Source organism: Ranitomeya imitator, chromosome 4, assembly GCF_032444005.1.
Source record: "Ranitomeya imitator isolate aRanImi1 chromosome 4, aRanImi1.pri, whole genome shotgun sequence".
NCBI classification, from domain to species: Eukaryota; Metazoa; Chordata; class Amphibia; order Anura; family Dendrobatidae; genus Ranitomeya; species Ranitomeya imitator.
In genome coordinates this window covers 360,908,313-360,931,643 of record NC_091285.1, presented here as the reverse complement: position 1 = coordinate 360,931,643, position 23,331 = coordinate 360,908,313, and the positions used below count along the sequence as shown (strand labels likewise).

General features: G+C 42.7%; 1 protein-coding gene across 4 annotated transcripts in view; it reads right to left on the bottom strand.

Annotated features, from left to right (window-relative positions):
• The window catches only part of RELN (reelin), a 1,116,896-nt gene that overhangs the window by 953,483 nt on the left and 140,082 nt on the right, over nucleotides 1–23,331 (bottom strand). The window lies entirely within an intron of this gene.

The window sequence follows — 23,331 nt, the reverse complement described above, 5'->3', positions numbered from 1 at the left end:
ACCGTCGCAGCTACAGCCACAAAATTTTGCACAGTCACACGTCTGGACCCCGAGAGCGTCATAGGCTATGTTGTGAGGCGAAATTTTAACCCTGCGCTTTCCAATTCACCAAACAATTTTGCCCCTATCTACATAATGGGGAAAAAGTGACAGGAAAAGTGTTGGAGGCAAATTGACAGCTGCCAGATGTGAACAAGGGGGACTTAAAGAGTGAGACGATGGCGCCAAAGAGTGTAAACCGTACAGTTGCTAAGGTGGGGCCCCGACATGGCATACTCACCACACACGGGGATATGAACACACACACACAAAATGTGCCACACACTACCACGTGCTTGAACACATATACCACACTCAGCACACATTTCACCACACATACACCAACCTCGCCACATAAAAGTCAAAACACAAAAGTCGCCGCTCAAAACTCGCCACTCGCAAAACACACCACGTGCAAAACTAGGCTCACGCAAAACTTGCCACACGTGCAAGACTCACCTCATGGAAAACTCGCCACACGCGGAAAAATTGCCACATGCACGAAAGTTGCAACACATGCAAAAGTTGCCTCACACAAAACTTGCACATACTCAAAACGCACCAAACATAAAACTCGCCATGTGCAAAACTCGCCATGCGCAAAACTTGCTGCACACAACATGCTACACTAACCTGTCACATGCAACTCGACACAAAAAGTTGCTACATGTATGTCACCACACAAAACTCATCTCACAAAAGTCGCTACATGCAAGTCGACAGACGCAACTCAACACACAACTTGACACATGAAACTCGCCCTAAAGCACACACAAGTCTGGTATTATCCCTCAAAAATAAAAATCTGATTAATAAGCAGACAAACTACAAGAGCAACAACTGAACCATATAGGAAATACGGCAGCTGTCAGTCACATGACCTGTCTTTTATGTGTATGTGTGAACTAATATATACTGCCAGGGGGAGGGCTTCCTGTTGGCTGGGGATTTATCAGGCTGCCAATTTAGCTTACAAATACTGAGGTAAAAATACTGACCAAATAACGTGTGAACGCGGTCTAATACAGGAGGAGATGACACACAGATATATACTATATACAGGAGGAGATGACACACAGGTATATACTATATACAGGGGAGATGACACACACATTTACTATATACAGGGGAGATGACACAGGTATATACTATACACAGGAGGAGATTACATACAGGTATATACTATATACAGGAGGAGATGACACACATACTATATACAGGGGAGATGACACACACAGATATATACTATATACAGGAGGAGATGACACACAGGTATATACTATATACAGGAGCAGATGACACACAGGTATATACTATATCAGGAGGAGATGACTTACAGGTATATACTATATACAGGAGGAGATGACACACGTATATACTATATACAGGAGGAGATGACATACAGGTATATACTATATAAAAGAGGAGATGACACATAGGTATATAGAGGAGATGACATACAGCAGGTATATACTATATACAGGGGAGATGACATACAGGTATATACTATATATAGGAGATGACATACAGGTATATAGTATATACAAAAGAGATGACATACAGATATATACTATATACAGGAGAAGATGACATACAGCAGGTATATACAATATACAGGAGGAGATGACATACAGCAGGTATATACTATTTACAGGGGAGATGACATACAGGTATATACTATACACAGGAGATGACATACAGGTGTATATTATATATAAGGGAGATGACAAACATGTATATACTGAGGGGAAAATGAAAGGTGTGAGGTGAAAATGAGGGGTGTGAGGTGTAAATGAAAAGGTGTGAGTGCAAAATGAGAGGAGTGAGGGAAAATAGTGGAGTGATCAGAAAATGACAGATGTGAGGTCGAAATGACAAGTGTTAGGCTAGGGTCACATTGCGTTAGGGCAGTCCGTTTAGCTCATAGCGCTACGGACTGCGCTAACACAATGTCCCAAAAGGGATTGCGTTAGCCGATCCCGCTAGCGCAGATCCCCGATCTGCGTTAGCGAGGAACGGACCGCGAACGTTGCTTGGTCCATCACTCAAGTGACGGCACATCACTAGCGCACGCCCAATGTGGGCATGCGCTAGCGATGAGTTCGCCATTACAGGCTATGGAGGCGTTAACGGACTACGTTACACCGCGTTATGCCGCGGTGTAACGTAGTCCGTTAATCGCGGTCACATAACGCAATGTGACCCTAGCCTTAGGGGGGAATGAGAGGAGTGAGGGGGAAAATGAGAGGTGTAAGGGAGAAAATGAGAGATGTGAGGGGGAAAATGAGAGGCGTGATGGGAAAATAAGAGAAGTGAGGTGCTATAACTAACCACAGATATTTACTATGCCCAGGCAACGCTGGGCTCTTCAGCTAGTGTATATATATATATATATATATATATAATACATATATATATTTATATATAATACATATATATATACAATAGAAAGATAGAAGAAAAGCAGGCAATTCATGTGCAGTAAAATATGGGGAAAATTAGATTTTTTTATCTTCATGGCTCAACGTTATACACTTCTGGGTTCAATGTGCTCACCATACATCTAGATAAGTTCCCTGAAGGGTCTAGTTTCCAAAATGGTGGCAATTGTTGGGGATTTCCACTGTTTAGGCACATCAGGAGCTCTCCAAACACGACATGGTGTTTGCGAATTGTTCCAGCAAATTTTGTATTCAAAATGTCAAATGGCGCTTCTTCTCTTCCAAGCTCTGTCATGCGCCCAAAAAGTGGTTTTCCCCCACATATGGGGTATCAGCATGCTCAAGACAAATTGCAGAACAACATTTTGGGTCCATTTTTTCCGGTTACCCCTGAAAAAAATAAGAAATTAGGGTTTGAAGTAAAATTTTTGTGAAAAAAATTAAATGTTCTGTAAAACACTTGAAGGGTTAATTAACTTCTCGAATGTGGTTTTGAGCACCTTGAGGGGTACAGCTATTAGCATGGTGTTACTTTTGGGTATTTTCTGTTATACAGACCCCTCAAAGTCAATTAAAATGTGATGTGGTCGCTAAAAAAATGGTGTTGTTAATTTTGTTGGAAACATTAGAAATCAGAAATCCCTAGTCAACTTTTAACCATTATAACGTCTTATCAAAAATATTTTTCAAAAATTGTGGTGATGTAAAGTAGACATGTAGGAAAAGTTATTTATTAACTAATTTGTGTGACATATCTCTCTGATTTAAGGGCACAATAAAAGTTTGAAAAATACAATTTTCTTTCCAAATTTTCACCAAATTTCTGTTTTTTTTCACAAATAAGCACCAGTCATATAGAAGAAATTTTACCACTATCATGAAAGAACAATATGTCATGAAAAAAAACATATCAGAATCAGTGGGATCCATTGAAAATATCCATTTATTACCTCATAAATTGACAATGGTCAGAATTGTAAAAATTGCCCTGTCATTAACATGCAAACAACTTTGGGGGGTAAAGGGGATAATATATGTAATCCAATGTAATGACTGACACTTTGCTCTCATAATTACACACAGCTCTGCAGCGAGATCAGAACTAACACAATATACCAAAGCTAACACAGTAAGGCTGCCGTCACACTAGCAGTATTTGGTCAGTATTTTACATCAGTATTTGTAAGCCAAAACCAGGAGTGGAACAAATAGAGGAAAAGTATAATAGAAACATATGCATCACTTCTGCATTTATCACCCACTCCTGGTTTGGCTTACAAATACTGATGTAAAATACTTACCAAATACTGCTAGTGTGACGGCAGCCTAAGGGAACTTTGTCTCATTACAAACATTTGCAGCAGCACTGGTCCTCTCATAGTCCTGGCAGCTCTGCAAAGCTGTGCCTGATTATAACTAACACAATACAGTAAAGTTCAATCTTGTCTCCTTAAAAACGCAACATGCATGTTGGCTGTTGTCTCCTCATAGTGTTGTCAGCTCTGCTATATTGCCATGCCCCACATTGGCTGCCTGTGATATGGAAACTGAAGCACTGTGAGAGGACTTCAGCTGCATATGTTTTTGTAATTAGACAAAGTTCACTTCTGCTGTAGTGTGTCAGTTCTGATCTCCTTGCAGAGCTGTGTGTGATTATGAGACCAAAGTGTCAATTATTACTTAGTTCACACTGGTAATGCACCCTTTTATTTAAAATAAGTTCTGTAAGCAAATTCTCAGGGAGATCTATGTCCAGCCTATAGATCTTACGGATCTTATTTTTTTCTGGAACACGACAACGGATTGTCAATATAGGGTCTCATTGTATTTTACTTTCTATAACCTGTATGCCTATATAGATGACTTAAAACATTTGATCCTACTAACAGATTCCCTTTAAATTTATAAAGTGTTTTATAGAGAAAAAAAGAGGAAAAAAAAGTGTTTTATAGATGCACTAAAAAACTTTAACCTCTACAAAATCAAGCCATTTCAGATATTTATGATGTGAGACTATTGAGATAAATGGGCCCTTCTGTGAGTAAAGTAAGAGTGGAGGGAACTCTGACTACTGGTCAAAATATGGCTTGATATGACTACTGTAAGAAGAGGAGAGGTGCTTTGCAGTTAGTGCTGTAAGGGATAAGGTCAAAAGTTAGTACTGAAAAAATTGAAAAGGTACTGTTGTGACTACTGAAGGAAGAGAAAAGACACTGCTCTTACTACTTACTACTGAGAGATAGATATTTCTAAATATACTGAATGCTATGACTATTGGAAGTAAGGTAGTATATCATTCTGTGACACTGTACAGGGGAGAGGCAATTGAAGGAGTACTGGGAGCATGCTAAGACTAATCAGAACAGGGAACAATTCATCACTTACTGAAAGGTTACTGCTTTTCTAAAGTATAAGTAAAAATGTGCTCACAAGAAAAGATGACGTTACACGATGTAAGGAACTGCAGGTTTGGGTGTGCTTACTGAGGGAAATGGGGTAGTACTGTAAGGAAATATTGGATGAAATCCTACTATCACTTTTAGGGAAGTAGTATTATTATTATTATTTATTGTTATAGCGCCATTTATTCCATGGCGCTTTACATGTGAGGAGGGGTATACATAATAAAAACAAGTACAATAATCTTAAACAATACAAGTCATAACTGGTACAGGAGGAATGAGGACCCTGCCCGCGAAGGCTCACAATCTACAAGGGATGGGTGAGAATACAGTAGGTGAGGGTAGAGATGGTCATGCAGCGGTTTGGTCGATCGGTGGTTACTGCAGGTTGTAGGCTTGTCTGAAGAGGTGGGTCTTCAGGTTCTTTTTGAAGGTTTCGATGGTAGGCGAGAGTCTGATGTGTTGTGGTAGAGGGTTCCAGAGTAGGGGTGATACGCGAGAGAAATCTTGTATACGATTGTGGGAAGAGGAGATAAGAGGGGAGTAGAATAGGAGATCTTGTGAGGATCGGAGGTTGCGGGTAGGTAAGTACCGGGAGACGAGGTCACAGATGTATGGAGGACACAGGTTGTGGATGGCTTTGTACGTCATGGTAAGGGTTTTGTAGTGGAGTCTCTGGGCAATGGGGAGCCAGTGAAGGGATTGACAGAGGGGAGAGGTCGGGGAATAGCGGGGGGACAGGTGGATTAGTCGGGCAGCAGAGTTTAGAATAGATTGGAGGGGTGCGAGAGTGTTAGAGGGGAGGCCACAGAGCAGGAGGTTGCAGTAGTCAAGGCGAGAGATGATGAGGGCATGGACTAGGGTTTTTGCAGATTCATGGTTGAGGAATGAATGGATTCGTGAAATATTTTTGAGTTGAAAGCGGCAGGAAGTGGAAAGGGCTTGGATATGTGGTTTGAAGTAGTAAAACAATTATGGGAGAAAAAGTGGGGAACTATTGGGTAATGAGCAGAATTCTTGGTAACTATTGGGGGGAGGAGGCCTGCTATGACAATTGAAGAAAAAGAAGTCCTACAAAGACACAAATTACAGGATAAAGGTACTGCTGTGACTAGAAAGGAAATAGTGAGACTTCTGGTAGTGAATGATTGCTGGAGTAGGGCATTGCTCAGAATTCTGAAAGAAAAGTGGGTGCCCTACTGTGATTCCCGGGGAAAGGCCATTTTATGACTTTTGCGTGAAGGTCCTCCTGTTGCCAAAAGGAGCTTGATGAGACCACTAAATGAAATTGGGTTCTGACTGACTAATGTAAGAGGTGAGAGCACTTCTGCAATTACTGGAAAAAAATTACCGTATTTTCCGGCGTATAAGACGATTTTTTAACATCTGAAAATCGTCTCAAAAGTCGGGGGTCGTCTTATATGCCGGGTACGGCGTGTGCAGGGAGCGATCCTGGATTGTTCCTAGGGTCTGAAGAAGAGGAGACTCTCCTTCAGGCCTTGGGATACATATTCATGTAAAAAAAAAAAAGAATGAAAATAAAAAATATGGATATACTCACCCTCCGACGGCCCCTGGCTCTCAGCGGTGCAAGCGGCAGCCTCCGTTCCTAAGAATGCATTGAGCGTAGGACCTGCGATGACGTCACGGTCACGTGATGTCATCGAAGGTCCTTCGCTCAATGCATTCTTAGGAACAGAGGCTGCCGCTTGCACCGCTGAGAGCCAGGGGCCGTTGGAGGGTGAGTATATCCCATATTTTTCTTTTTTTACATGAATATGGATCCCATGGCCTGAAGGAGAGTCTCCTCTCCTCCAGACCCTTGGAACCATACGCTCCGCACACGCCGTATAAGATGACTGGGCGTATAAGATGACCCCCATCAGCGAGGTTATCAGAATCGGTCTTTGGAAAAAGCAAAAAAAAATCTGTAGAAAAAATTCCCAGAACTGGCATGGTAAAATTCCATAAAAAAAGACCAAAACAAACAGGAGAATCAAAAACTCATATTTGTCACCACCTAACCAGATTAAGACGATTATCAATAAATATTTGCCAATGCTCAAAAGTGATTCTACTTTGGATAGTATTCTCCAGGAAGGGTGATTATTTTCTACAAGGAAAGCTCCTACCCTTTCTAATCTGTTAATACCTAGTATGGTAATGGATAGTCCTGTTAAAATGTCCTGGGTTCTAATCCCACCTTGGACAACATCTGCAAAGGGTTTGTATGTTCTCTCCGTGTTTGCGTGGGTTTCCTCTGGGCCCTCCGGTTTCCTCCCACATTCCAAAGACATACTGATAGGGAATTTAGATTGTGAGCCCCATCGGGGACAGCGATGATTATTTGTGCAAACTGTAAAGCGCTGCGTAATATGTTAGCGCTATATAAAAAAAAATAAAGATTATAATGATGGCCCTCAAGGCAATAGAGTAACTGAACCTGCGTGTCGGATGGAGGTTCAGTTACTGTACGGTCAGAAGCCTGCCGCTGGGGCCCAGGCCCGATGTGCAGGTGAGAGGGGGGTTTTCATGGGCCCTGGGCGACAGAGTCCCAGTGGGCCCCTTTAACACATACCACAATTCATAATGCACCGATACGGCAGAGAAATAAAGGTATAGTAAAATGCCAAAGATTTCATTTACTTCTTACATTACGTGAGTGATATCTATTGTACATTCTACATTAGCTTAGAAACCGGACAGTATAGTTCTCTATACAGAATACTGAGCCCCATATATTGCTCCAAACAGAATAATGATCCCCATATATTGCCCCATACAATTTAATGGCCCCATATATTGCTCCATACAGTATAATTCGCACCACATAGTCCTCTATACAGAATAATGAGCCCCATATATTGCTCCAAACAGAATAATGAGCCTCATATAATGCTCCATACAGTATAATGGGCACCACAGAGTGCTCCATACAGAATGAGCTGCATATATTGCTCCATACGGAATAGACCCCATATAATGCTCCATACAGTATAGTGAGCCATATATAATTCTCCATACAGTATATGATGGGCCCCATCTATTGCTCCATATATAATCGGCCTCATATAATGCTCCATACAGTAAATGATCGGCCCCATACAGTATACTGAGTCCCATATATTGCTCCATACAGAATGGGCCCCATATGATGCTCCATACAGAATGGGCCCATATAATACTCCTTACAGACAGGGTCCCATATAATGCTCCATATATAATTGGCCATATAAAATGCTCCATATATAATTAGTCCCATACGATGCTTCATATATTATTGGCCCCATATACTGCTTCATATGTAATTGGCCCCATATACTGCTCCATATGTAATTGGCCCCATAAGATGCTCCATATTAAATTGGCCCCATATAATGCTCCCTATAGAATTGGCTTCATAAGATGCTCCCTATATTATTGGCCCCATAAGATGCTACATATAGAATTAGCCCCATATAATGCTCCATATATGGGCCCCTTCTGATGGTCCCCATATATTGTTCCAAATATAAAAAAAATGAAATACTCACCTGTCGTTGCTTGACGCTGTTCTGCTCTGGACTCCTCACCGTCGCCATCTTCCTGCTCTCTGTGCTGCGACTGCTCAGGCAGAGGGCGCGCACTGGTGACGTCATCGCGCCCTCTGACCTGAACGTCACAGTCAAAGGATGGAAGATGCTGCAGCGCTGGAACTGGGAGAGGTAAGTATCGCAAGTGCCGGGGCCTGGAGCAGGCAGGGGTCCACTCGCCAGTGTCCCTGATGGCGAGTGGGCCCCCTGCCTGCTCAGGGCCCTGGTACTTGCCCGGGTGCTGACGCCGGCCCTGGGGACTGGTACAGGCCCCCTATGGACGCGTTTCGAGCAACAAATGTGCCCTTAGTCCTCAGTATGCTGATAGAAACACAGGTTGCAATAAGTATGTTCACAGCAGGTGAGTACAATTAAAATGGACATGTGATATAGATACAAACGTGATAAACTCAACATAGTGAACAAATTAAAACTGCTTGACGAAAAGGTTGACAGAAAAATATGTAAATAAAGAACGTGCGATTACATGGAAAAAATGAAAATAATAATAAGGAAAGAAAAAAAACCAAAAAAAAAAAAACCACAAGATTTGTTAGTAATGGAGCATAATCTCCTTCCTAAGATTTAACCCTGAAGGGGCTCTTGTATTGAGTCTGAAAATCCAGAAAGCCTCCCTATCACGCAGTTTTTTTTCCCAATCACCACCACGTATATCTTTATGTATTTGCTCAATGGCAAATGTCTTAAGATGCATAGTTTGCCTGTTATGATTATTAATAAAGTGGTTAGATACATTGGATACATGTCGAAGTGTGGGATGTACTATATCATAAAGATGTTCTCTGAATCTTTCTCTGAACTTCCTAATAGTAGATCCAACATAGAACAATTTACATTCAGTACATTCAACAATGTAAACCACATGATCAGAGTTACAATTGAGAAATTTTTTTATGGGAAAAGTGGTTAAATTTTGTGAGCAATTAAAAAATGTGGTTTTTTTCATGCAAGCACAAGTTTTACAGGAGTGCGAACCGCACTTAAAACAGCCTGTGAAGGACAACCAATCTGCATCATTTTTAGTTTTTTTGGAATGTAAAAAACTAGGCGATAAAGCATTCCCCAATGTAGGGGCTCGTCTTGATACGATTCTGATGCCGTCTTTCAAGATAGAATCCATGATATGGTCGTCTCTGAGTAAATATAGATTACGTGTAACAATTTGGGAGACAGATTTGAAAAAAGTACTATAAGTAAGAACCAGCACAGGCTGTGCTGAATGGGAATTTATGTTGGACACAGTATTTATTTGAGTGCGACTATCAATTACTGTAGGTTCAATGAGTTCTGACCTCTGTCTGGAATCAGCAATGTTAAAGGCTCTGTTCAAAGTCCAATTAGGATATTTTCTGTAGTGAAGCCGCTGTTTGATAATTGTTTTTTCACGGCTGAAAGAGGATTCAAGACTGCAGTTTCTACATGCTCTCAAGGCTTCACCTAAAGGAATCGACTGAATGGTATGTGGGGGATGGAAACTTTTAGCATGTAAAACGGTGTTACCTGCAGTTTCTTTTCGATATGTGTGACTTCTGATGTTTTCAGAAGGAATACCCTCAAGGCAAAGGTCCAGAAAATTAATACGATTTTTATTCCATAAATAAGTGAATTTTAGATTAAACAGATTGTTATTGATATAAAAAATAAAATTAGATATGGATTCCTGATCACCTTCCCACAGAAGCAATAAATCATCAATGTATCTAGAATACCATTTGATGTTATCCAAAAAAGGATTATTGTGAGAATAAATATAATGTTCTTCCCACCATGACATTGTTAGATTGGCGACTGAAGGGGAAAATTTAGCACCCATTGACACGCCACTGGTTTGAATGAAAAATTTGCCATCAAATAGAAAATAATTATGTGATAACAAAAAAGATAATACTGATAAAATAAAAGACTGAAAATCATGAGAAAAATTACTGTACTTGAACAAATGAAATTCAACCGCTGTCAGTGCAACCTTGTGTGGAATGGAAGTGTACAAAGAAGAAACATCAGAAGTTAGCCAAGACCATTGCTGATTCCATAAAACCCCTTTAAACATATTCAAAACGTCTCTAGAATCTTTAAGATAGCCTGGGACACGTTGTGCCAATGGTTGTAAAATGGTATCCAACCATTCCCCAAGGTGTTCACTGTATGAGCCTATGCCCGAAACGATAGGTCGCATAGGGGGTGGAAAGACACCTTTGTGGGTTTTCGGTAGCGCATGCAATATAGGAATGATTATCAACATATAGATGTTCAGATTGTTGTCTGGTAAGAAAACCCAATTCAAAACTATTATCAATAAGCTCCTTGATCAATAACATGAATGCAGAAGTGGGATCTGATTTCAACACACTATATATTTCACTTTCTGCAAGCATGTCATGAATGGCTTTAAAGTAATCAACTTTATCCAAAATGACCACCGACCCTCCTTTATCGGACATTTTGATCACTATGTCTGAATTAGCTCTAATTTTCACAAGAGAATCCCGTTCACTTCTGGACAAATTGGATTTATCTGAGAAACAGGCTGTTTCATTGACAAGATGACGAATGTCTCTTTCCACTGACTCCTGAAACCGATCCATGGCCTCCGTTCTGGACTGGATTGGATAAAAAGTGGGATTTTTTATCCTGAAGGATGGAATAGAATTTATGTCCTTCACTAGCGATTTTTCAGAGTCCATATCCAAAAGCATGGTAAGTGTGAACTGTTCACAAAAATCTTTTTTGGAAATATCATTGGGAAGAAAAATATTTGTGGGATTAATTTCCTTATCATGCTCTTCATAAAAATGTCTTTTGACTGTTAAATCTCGAACAAATTTATTGATGTCCTCTAGAGTTGCAAAAACGTCCAGTTCCTTATTGGTGGGTGCAAAATTCAAACCACGGGATAACAATTTGATATCTCCTTTACCCACTATGCCGGTCATGTCTCAGCAGCATTTTAATGTGAACTAAAAGTTTTTTACATTTTATTCCTGGAGCTGGATCCACATTTCCTTTCTCTACACGTCGACCAGTGTTGTGGCAGCAACACTTTGTTTCCGTGCTCGGATGGATACTTACCACATTGGACAGATGAACTAAGGGTGAGCTGAAACATACTCTTTTTTTTTTTTGTGTACAGGCCCCCTCTGCCCACCGGACCCCATACGCTAGTCAGGGCAGAAATGCCCTGATGGCGGCCTTGCCTGCAAATATGCAGCAAACACCAAGCAATTTGTTAAGAAAGTGAGGTCTGAAACAATGGTTATTCGTGACTTTATAAATTGCAGTAGTACATATGTCATATACATCATTACCTGCAGTATTTGTCATCTCTCCTATATTGGCTACACAACACAAAAACTCCGGCAGCGCATCAGTGAACATCTTAGGGATTTAGTTAACAGATATGCACCTAATCCCTCTAATGTACCATTTTTTCAAGTGCACGGTGGTGATTTAGTAATAATAATACTAATAATAATAATCTTAATTATAAAGCACCAATATATTCCGCAGCACTTTACAGTTTAAAAGTTTCAAACACAACAGTCATAAGTAACAATGTTAACAATACAATAATTAACCCCTTTACCCCCAAGGGTGGTTTGCACAATAATGACCGGGCCAATTTTTACAATTCTGACCACTGTCCCTTTATGAGATTATAACTCTGGAACGCTTCAACGGATCCCAGTGATTCTGACATTGTTTTCTCGTGACATATTGAACTTCATGATAGTGGTAAAAATTCTTTGATAGTACCTGCGTTTATTTGTGAAAAAAACGGAAATTTGGCGAAAATTATGAAAATTTTGCAATTTTCCAACTTTGAATTTTTATGCAATTAAATCACAGAGATATGTCACACAAAATACTTAATAAGTAATATTTCCCACATGTCTACTTTACATCAGCACAATTTTGGAACCAAAATTTTTTTTGTTAGGGAGTTATAAGGGTTAAAAGTTGACCAGCAATTTCTCATTTTTACAACACTATTTTTTTTAGGGACCACATCTCATTTGAAGTCATTTTGAGGGGTCTATATGATAGAAAATACCCAAGTCTGACACCATTCTAAAAACTGCACCCCTCATGGTGCTCAAAACCACATTCAAGAAGTTTATTAACCCTTCTGGTGCTTCACAGGAATTTTTGGAATGTTTAAATAAAAATGAACATTTAACTTTTTTTCACAAAAAATTTACTTCAGCTCCAATTTGTTTTATTTTACCAAGGGTAACAGGAGAAAATGGACCCCAAAAGTTGTTGTACAATTTGTCCTGAGTACACCGATACCCCATATGTGGGGGTAAACCACTGTTTGGGCGCATGACAGAGCTCGGAAGCGAAGGAGCGCCATTTGACTTTTCAATGCAAAATTGACTGGAATCGAGATGGGACACCATGTTGAGTTTGGAGAGCCCCTGATGTGCCTAAACATTGAAACCCCCCACAAGTGACACCATTTTGGAAAGTAGACCCCCTAAGGAACTTACCTAGAGGTGTGGTGAGCACTTTGACCCACCAAGTGCTTCACAGAAGTTTATAATGCAGAACCGTAAAAATAAAAAATCATATTTTTTCACAAAAATTATCTTTTCGCCCCCAATTTTTTATTTTCCCAAGGGTAAGAGAAGAAATTTGACCCCAAAAGCTGTTGTACAATTTGTCCTGAGTACGCTGATACCCCAAATGTGGGGGTAAACCACTGTTTGGGCGCATGGTAGAGCTCGGAAGGGAAGGAGCGCCGTTTGACTTTTCAAAGCAACATTGACTGGAATCGAGATGGGACGCCATGTTGCGTTTGGAGAGCCACTGATGTGCCTAAACATTGAAACCCCCCACAAGTCGCACCATTTTGGAAAGTAGACCCCCTAAGGAACTTATCTAGAGGTGTGGTGAGCACTTTGACCCACCAAGGGCTTCACAGAAGTTTATAATGCAGAGCCGTAAAAATAAAACAAAAATTGTTTCCCACAAAAAATATTTTTTTAGCCCCCAGTTTTGTATTTTCCCGAGGATAACAGGAGAAAGTGGACCCCAAAATTTGTTGCCCAATTTGTCCTGAGTGCGATTATACACAATATGTGGGGGGAACCACTGTTTGGGCGCATGGGAAGGCTCAGAAGGGAAGGAGCACCATTTGGAATGCAGACTTAGATGGAATGGTCTGCAGGTGTCACATTGCGTTTGCAGAGCCCCTAATGTACCTAAACAGTAGAAACCCCCCACAAGTGACACCATTTGGAAAGTAGACCCCCTAAGGAACTTATCTAGATGTGTGGTGAGCGCTTTGACCCACCAAGGGCTTCACAGAAGTTTATAATGCAGAGCCGTAAAAATGAAACAAAAATTTTTTCCCACAAAAATTATTTTTTAGCCCCCAGTTTTGTATTTTCCCAAGGGTAACAGGAGAAATTGGACCCCAAAATTTGTTGTCCAATTTTTCCTGAGTGCGCTGATACCCCATAAGTGGGGGGGAACCACTGTTTGGGTGCATGGGAGGGCTCGGAAGGGAAGGAGCTCCATTTGGAATGCAGACTTAGATGGAATGGTCTGCAGGCGTCACATTGCGTTTGCAGAGCCCCTAATGTACCTAAACAGTAGAAACCCCCCACAAGTGACACCATTTTGGAAACTAGACACCCTAAGGAACTCATCTAGATGTGTTGTTAGAGCTTTGAACCCCCAAGTGTTTCACTACAGTTTGTAACGCAGAGCCGTGAAAATTAAAAAATAAAAAAACTTTCCCCAAAAATTATTTTTTAGCCCCCAGTTTTGTATTTTCCCGAGGGTAAGAGGAGACATTCGACCCCAAAAGTTGTTGTCCAATTTGTCCTGAGTACGCTGATACCCCATATGTGGGGGGAACCACCGTTTGGGCGCATGGGAGGGCTCGGAAGGGAAGGAGTGCCATTTGGAATGCAGACTTAGATGGAATAGTCTGCAGGCGTCACATTGCGTTTGGAGAGCCCCTGATGTGCCTAAACAGTGGAAACCCCCCAATTATAACTGAAACCCTAATCCAAACACACCCCTAACCCTAGTTCCAACAGTAACCCTAACCACACCTCTAACTCTGACACACCCCTAACCCTAATCCCAACCCTATTCCCAACTGTAAATGTAATCTAAACCCTAACCCTAACTTTAGCCCCAACCCTAACTGTAGCCCCAACCCTAGCCCTAACCCTAGCCCTAACCCTAACCCTAGCCCTAATGGGAAAATGGAAATAAATACATTTTTTAAATTTTTCCCTAACTAAGGGGGTGATGAAGGGGGGTTTGATTTACTTTTATAGCGAGTTTTTTAGCGGATTTTTATGATTGGCAGCCGTCACACACTGAAAGACGCTTTTTATTGCAAAAAATATTTTTTGCGTTACCACATTTTGAGAGCTATAATTTTTCCATATTTTGGTCCACAGAGTCATGTGAGGTCTTGTTTTTTGCGGGACGAGTTGACATTATTGGTAACATTTTCGGGCATGTGACATTTTTTGATCGCTTTTTATTCCGATTTTTGTGAGGAAGAATGACCAAAAACCAGCTATTCATGAATTTCTTTTGGGGGAGGCGTTTATACCGTTCCGCGTTTGGTAAAATTGATAAAGCAGTTTTATTCTTCGGGTCAGTATGATTACAGCGTCACCTCATTTATATCATTTTTTTATGTTTTGGCGCTTTTATACAATAAAAACTATTTTACATAAAAAATTATTATTTTTGCATCCTTTTATTCTCAGGACTATAACTTTTTTATTTTTTGCTGATGATGCTGTATTGCGGCTCGTTTTTTGCGGGACAAGATGACGTTTTCAGTGGTACCATGGTTATTTATATCTGTCTTTTTGATCACGTGTTATTCCACTTTTTGTTCGGCGGTATGATAATAAAGCGTTGTTTTTTGCCTCGTTTTTTTTTTTTTTCTTGCAGTGTTTACTGAAGGGGTTAACTAGTGGGCCAGTTTTATGGGTTGGGTCGTTACGGACGCAGCGATACTAAATATGTGTACTTTTATTGGTTTTTTTTTTATTTAGATGAAGAAACGTATTTATGGGAATATTATTTTTTTTTTTTTCATTATTTAGGAATATTTTTTTTATTTTTTTTTTTTACACATTTGGAAAAAAATTTTTTTACTTTTTTATTTTGTCCCAGGGAAGGACATCACAGATCAATGATCTGACAGTTTGCACAGCACTCTGTCAGATCACTGATCTGACTTACAGTGCTGCAGGCTTCACAGTGCCTGCTCTGAGCAGGCTCTGTGAAGCCACCTCCCTCCCTGCAGGACCCGGATCCGTGGCCATCTTGGATCCGGGGCTGGAGCAGGCAGGGAGGGAGGTAAGACCCTCACAGCAACGCGATCACATCGCGTTGCTGTGGGGGGCTCAGGGAAGCCCGCAGGGAGCCCCCTCCTTGCGGGAAGCTTCCCTATACTGCCGGCACATCGCGATCATCTTTGATCGCGGTGTGCCAGGGGTTAATGTGCCGGGGCGGTCCGTGACCGCTCCTGGCACATAGTGCCGGATGTCAGCTGCGATAAACAGCTGACACCCGGCCGCGATCGGAGGCGTTTCCCCCGTGAGCGCTGCCGATCGCATATGACGTACTATCCCGTCGATGGTCATAGGGGCCCACCCCACCTCGACGGGATAGTACGTCTAATGTCAGAAAGGGGTTACAGCAAAATAAGACAAACCTGCTCGTGACAATCTACAATCTACAATGAGGTGGGGGAGATACAATGTAGAGGTGTGTATTTTGTTGTGAATTCTGTTGTCGAACTCCCTCTGTTATGATTAGGCAATTCAGTACCACAGTGAACATAGAGGTCAGAGCACATACAGTGATCTGACAATAATCCAAAAACATAGAACAATCTCTGAGACGTGGGAACTCTGTTGACCGCAATCCCTAATCCTATCCAACAACACTAGAGGCAGCCGTGGATTGCGCCTAACGCTACCTATGCAACTTGGCACAGCCTGAGAAACTAGCTAGCCTGAAGATAGAAAATAAGCCTACCTTGCCTTAGAGACATACCCCAAAGGAAAAGGCAGCCCCCCACATATAATGACTGTGAGTAAGATGAAAAGACAAACGTAGAGATGAAATAGATTTAGCAAAGTGAGGCCCGACTTTCTGAACAGAGCGAGGATAGGAAAGGTAACTTTGCGGTCAACACAAAACCCTAAAAACCACGCAAAGGGGGCAAAAAGACCTTCCGTACCGAACTAACGGCACGGAGGTACACCCTCTGCGTCCCAGAGCTTCCAGCAAACAAATAGATAAGCTGGACAGAAGAAAAGCAAACAAAATAGCAAAGGAAAACTTAGCTATGCAGAGCAGCAGGCCACAGGAACGATCCAGGAGGAAAACAAGTCCAATACTGGAACATTGACAGGAAGCCAGGATCAAAGCACTAGGTGTAGTTAAGTAGAGCAGCACCTAACGACCTCACCACATCACCTGAGGGAGGAAACTCAGAAGCCGCAGTACCACTTCCCTCCACCAACGGAAGCTTACAGAGAGAATCAGCCGAAGTACCACTTGTGACCACAGGAGGGAGCTCTGCCACAGAATTCACAACAGTACCCCTTCCTTGAGGAGGGGTCACCGAACCCCTTACCAGAGCCCCCAGGCCAACCAGGATGAGCCACATGAAAGGCACAAACAAGATCGGGAGCATGGACATCAGAGGCAAAGACCCAGGAATTATCTTCCTGAGCATAACCCTTCCACTTAACCAGATACTGGAGTTTCCGTCTTGAAACACGAGAATCCAAAATCTTCTCCACAATATACTCCAACTCCCCCTCCACCAAAACCGGGGCAGGAGGGTCAACAGAAGGAACCATAGGTGCCACGTATCTCCGCAACAATGACCTATGGAATACGTTATGTATGGAAAAAGAATCTGGAAGGGTCAGACGAAAAGACACAGGATTAAGAACCTCAGAAATCCTATACGGACCAATGAAACGAGGTTTAAACTTAGGAGAGGAAACCTTCATAGGAATATGACGAGAAGATAACCAAACCAGATCCCCAACACGAAGTCGGGGACCCACACAGCGTCTGCGATTAGCAAAACGTTGAGCCTTGTCCTGGGACAAGGTCAAATTGTCCACTACCTGAGTCCAAATCTGCTGCAACCTGTCCACCACAGTATCCACACCAGGACAGTCCGAAGACTCAACCTGTCCTGACGAGAAACGAGGATGGAACCCAGAGTTGCAGAAAAATGGCGAAACCAAGGTAGCCGAGCTAGCCCGATTATTAAGGGCGAACTCAGCCAAAGGCAAAAAGGACACCCAGTCATCCTGATCAGCAGAAACAAAACATCTCAGATATGTTTCCAAGGTCTGATTGGTTCGTTCGGTCTGGCCATTAGTCTGAGGATGGAAAGCCGAGGAGAAAGACAAGTCAATGCCCATCCTACCACAAAAAGCTCGCCAAAACCTCGAAACAAACTGGGAACCTCTGTCAGAAACGATATTCTCTGGAATGCCATGTAAACGAACCACATGCTGGAAGAACAATGGCACCAAATCAGAGGAGGAAGGCAATTTAGACAAGGGTACCAAAAGGACCATCTTAGAAAAGCGATCACAGACCACCCAAATGACTGACATCTTTTGAGAGACGGGAAGATCTGAAATAAAATCCATAGAGATATGTGTCCAAGGCCTCTTCGGGACTGGCAACGGCAAAAGCAACCCACTGGCACGAGAACAGCAGGGCTTAGCCCGAGCACAAATCCCACAGGACTGCACAAAAGTACGTACATCCCGCGACAGAGATGGCCACCAAAAGGATCTAGCCACTAACTCTCTGGTACCAAAGATTCCAGGATGACCAGCCAAGACCGAACAATGAACCTCAGAGATAACTTTATTCGTCCACCTATCAGGGACAAACAGTTTCTCCGCTGAACAACGATCAGGTTTATTAGCCTGAAATTTTTGCAGCACTCGCCGCAAATCAGGGGAGATGGCAGACACAATTACTCCCTCTTTGAGGATACCCGCCGGCTCAGATACATCCGGAGAGTCGGGCACAAAACTCCTAGACAGAGCACCCGCCTTCACATTTTTAGAGCCCGGAAGGTATGAAATCACAAAGTCAAAACGGGCAAAAAACAACGACCAACGGGCTTGTCTAGGATTCAACCGCTTGGCGGACTCGAGATAAGTCAAGTTCTTATGATCAGTCAAGACCACCACGCGATGCTTAGCTCCTTCAAGCCAATGACGCCACTCCTCGAATGCCCACTTCATGGCCAGCAACTCTCGGTTGCCCACATCATTTCGCTCAGCAGGCGAAAACTTCCTGGAAAAGAAGGCGCACGGTTTCATCACTGAGCAATCAGAACCTCTCTGCGACAAAACAGCCCCTGCTCCAATCTCAGAAGCATCAACCTCGACCTGGAACGGAAGCGAAACATCTGGTTGACACAACACAGGGGCAGAAGAAAAACGACGCTTCAACTCTTGAAAAGCTTCCACAGCAGCAGAAGACCAATTGACCACATCAGCACCCTTCTTGGTTAAATCAGTCAACGGTTTAGCAATGCTAGAAAAATTGCAGATGAAGCGACGATAAAAATTAGCAAAGCCCAGGAACTTTTGCACACTTTTCAGAGATGTCGGCTGAGTCCAATCATGGATGGCTTGAACCTTAACAGGATCCATCTCGATAGTAGAAGGGGAAAAGATGAACCCCAAAAATGAAACCTTCTGCACACCAAAGAGACACTTTGATCCCTTCACAAACAAAGAATTAGCACGCAGGACCTGAAAAACCGTTCTGACCTGCTTCACATGAGACTCCCAATCATCCGAGAAGATCAAAATGTCATCCAAGTACACAATCAGGAATTTATCCAGGTACTCTCGGAAGATGTCATGCATAAAGGACTGAAACACTGATGGAGCATTGGCAAGTCCGAATGGCATTACTAGATACTCAAAATGACCCTCGGGCGTATTAAATGCAGTTTTCCATTCATCGCCTCGCATAATTCGCACAAGATTATACGCACCACGAAGATCTATCTTGGTGAACCAACAAGCCCCCTTAATCCGAGCAAACAAATCAGATAACAATGGCAAGGGGTACTGAAATTTAACCGTGATCTTATTTAGAAGGCGGTAATCTATACAAGGTCTCAGTGAACCATCCTTCTTGGCTACAAAAAAGAACCCTGCTCCTAATGGCGACGATGACTGGCGAATATGCCCCTTCTCCAGGGACTCCTTCACATAACTGCGCATAGCGGCGTGCTCAGGCACAGATAAATTAAACAATCGGCCTTTTGGGAACTTACTACCAGGAATCAAATTGATAGCACAATCACAATCCCTATGCGGAGATAGGGCATCGGACTTGGGCTCATCAAATACATCCTGATAATCAGACAAGAACTCTGGAACCTCAGAAGGGGTGGATGACGAAATTGACAGAAATGGAACATCACCATGTACCCCCTGACAACCCCAGCTGGACACCGACATGGATTTCCAATCTAATACTGGATTATGGACTTGTAGCCATGGCAACCCCAACACGACCACATCATGCAGATTATGCAACACCAGAAAGCGAATAACCTCCTGATGTGCAGGAGCCATGCACATGGTCAGCTGGGTCCAGTACTGAGGCTTATTCTTGGCCAAAGGCGTAGCATCAATTCCTCTCAATGGAATAGGACACGGCAAGGGCTCCAAGAAAAACCCACAATGCTTAGCATACTCCAAGTCCATCAAATTCAGAGCAGCGCCTGAATCCACAAATGCCATGACAGAATAAGATGACAAAGAGCAGATCAAGGTAACGGACAGAAGAAATTTTGACTGTACTGTACCAATGGTGGCAAACCTAGCGAACCGCTTAGTGCGCTTAGGACAATCAGAGATAGCATGAGTGGAATCGCCACAGTAGAAACACAGCCCATTCAGACGTCTGTGTTCTTGCCGTTCAACTCTGGTCAAAGTCCTATTGCACTGCATAGGCTCAGGTTTAAGCTCAGGTAATACCGCCAAATGGTGCACAGATTTACGCTCACGCAAGCGTCGACCAATCTGAATGGCCAAAGACATAGACTCATTCAAACCAGCAGGCATAGGAAATCCCACCATGACATCCTTAAGGGCTTCAGAGAGACCCTTTCTGAACATAGCTGCCAGCGCAGATTCATTCCATTGAGTGAGCACAGACCACTTTCTAAATTTCTGACAATATACCTCTATCTCATCCTGACCCTGACAAAGAGCCAGCAAATTTTTTTCTGCCTGATCCACAGAATTAGGCTCATCGTACAGCAATCCGAGCGCCAGGAAAAACGCATCGATATTACTTAATGCAGGATCTCCTGGCGCAAGAGAAAATGCCCAGTCCTGAGGGTCGCCACGCAAAAAAGAAATAATGATAAAAACCTGTTGAACTGGATCACCAGAGGAGCGAGGTTTCAAGGCCAGAAATAGTTTACAATTATTTTTGAAACTCAAACTTAGTTCTATCACCAAAAAACAAATCAGGAATAGGAATTCTTGGTTCTAACATAGATTTCTGATCAATAGTGTCTTGAATCTTTTGTACTCTTGCCGAGAGCTGATCCACACATGAAGACAGACTTCTAATGTCCATTGCTACACCTGTGTCCTGAACCACCCAAATGTCTAGGGGAAAAAAAAAGGCAAAACACAGTGCAGAGAAAAAAAAATGGTCTCAGAACTTCTTTTTTTCCCTCTATTGAGAATCATTAGTACTTTGGCTTCCTGTACTGTTATGATTAGGCAATTCAGTACCACAGTGAACATAGAGGTCAGAGCACATACAGTGATCTGACAATAATCCAAAAACATAGAACGAGCTCTGAGACGTGGGAACTCTGTTGACCGCAATCCCTAATCCTATCCAACAACACTAGAGGCAGCCGTGGATTGCGCCTAACGCTACCCATGCAACTCGGCACAGCCTGAGAAACTAGCTAGCCTGAAGGTAGAAAATAAGCCTACCTTGCCTCAGAGAAATACCCCAAAGGAAAAGGCAGCCCCCCACATATAATGACTGTGAGTAAGATGAAAAGACAAACGTAGAGATGAAATAGATTTAGCAAAGTGAGGCCCGACTTTCTGAACAGAGCGAGGATAGGAAAGGTAACTTTGCGGTCAACACAAAACTTTAAAAACCACGCAAAGGGGGCAAAAAGACCCTCCGTACCGAACTAACGGCACGGAGGTACACCCTCTGCGTCCCAGAGCTTCCAGCAAACAAATAGATAAGCTGGACAGAAGAAAAGCAAACAAAATAGCAAAGGAAAACTTAGCTATGCAGAGCAGCAGGCCACAGGAACGATCCAGGAGGAAAACAAGTCCAATACTGGAACATTGACAGGAAGCCAGGATCAAAGCACTAGGTGGAGTTAAGTAGAGCAGCACTTAACGACCTCACCACATCACCTGAGGGAGGAAACTCAGAAGCCGCAGTACCACTTCCCTCCACCAACGGAGAATCAGCCGAAGTACCACTTGTGACCACAGGAGGGAGCTCTGCCACAGAATTCACAACATCCCTCCTGTGGTCGTGAATGGTACTTCGGCGAGTTCTGTCCATGGGCTCCCTCTGGTGGCTTTGAGTGAAGCTGCTGCTTCTGAGGTTCCTTACACAGGTGACGTGGTTTATCCTTTGGTTGGCTGCTCTATTTAACTCCTCTCAGATCGTTACTCCATGCCAGCTGTCAATGTTTTTGCATTCGTTCAGTTCGCTCCTGGATCTCTCTGGTGACCTGCCTTCTCCTGCAGAAGCCAAGTTCCTTATAGTCTTATTTTGTTCTCTGTTTTCTTGTCCAGCTGGTTTTCATTATTTTGTCTTGCTAGCTGGTAGCTCTGGGATGCAGAATGGCCCCTCCGCACCGTGAGTCGGTGCGGAGGTCTTTTTTTGCACACTCTGCGTGGTCTTTGTAGGTTTTTGTGCTGATCGCAAAGTTACCTTTCCTATCCTCGATCTATTTAGTAAGTCTGGCCTCCCTTTGCTGAAACCTGTTTCATTTCTACGTTTGTGACTTTCATCTTACTCACAGTCAATATATGTGGGGGGCTTCCTTTACCTTTGGGGAATTTCTCTGAGGCAAGGTAGGCTTTATTTTCTATATCTAGGGCTAGATAGTTCTTAGGCTGTGACGAGGCGCCTAGGTCTGGTCAGGAGCGCTCCACGGCTATTTCTAGTGTGTGTGATAGGATTAGGGCTTGCGGTCAGCAGAGCTCCCACATCCCAGAGCTCGTCCTGTATGAGGTTTAATTATCAGGTCATTCCGGGTGCTCCTAACAACCAGGTCATAACAGTACAGCTGGCCCCAAAGTATTAATGCAGCTCAATAGAGGGATAAGAGAACTTCCCCTAGACCTTTGGGTGGTTCAGGACACAGGTGTAGATATGGACATTCAAGGTCTGTCCTCTTGTGTGGATCATCTCACTGCAAGGGTGCAAAACATTCAAGATTTTGTGGTTCAGAATCCTATGTTAGAGCCTAGAATTCCTATTCCTGACTTATTTTCTGGGGATGGATCTAGGTTCTTGAATTTCAAAAATAATTGTAAACTGTTTCTAGCTTTGAAACCCCGCTCCTCTGGTGACCCCGTTCAACAGGTGAAAATCATTATTTCTTTGTTACGTGGTGACCCTCAAGACTGGGCATTTTCCCTTGCGCCAGGAGATCCTGCATTGCGTGATGTTGATGTGTTTTTTCTGGCGCTTGGATTGCTTTATGATGAACCAAATTCAGTGGATCAGGCAGAGAAAATCTTGCTGGCTTTGTGTCAGGGTCAGGATGAAGCGGAGGTGTACTGTCAGAAG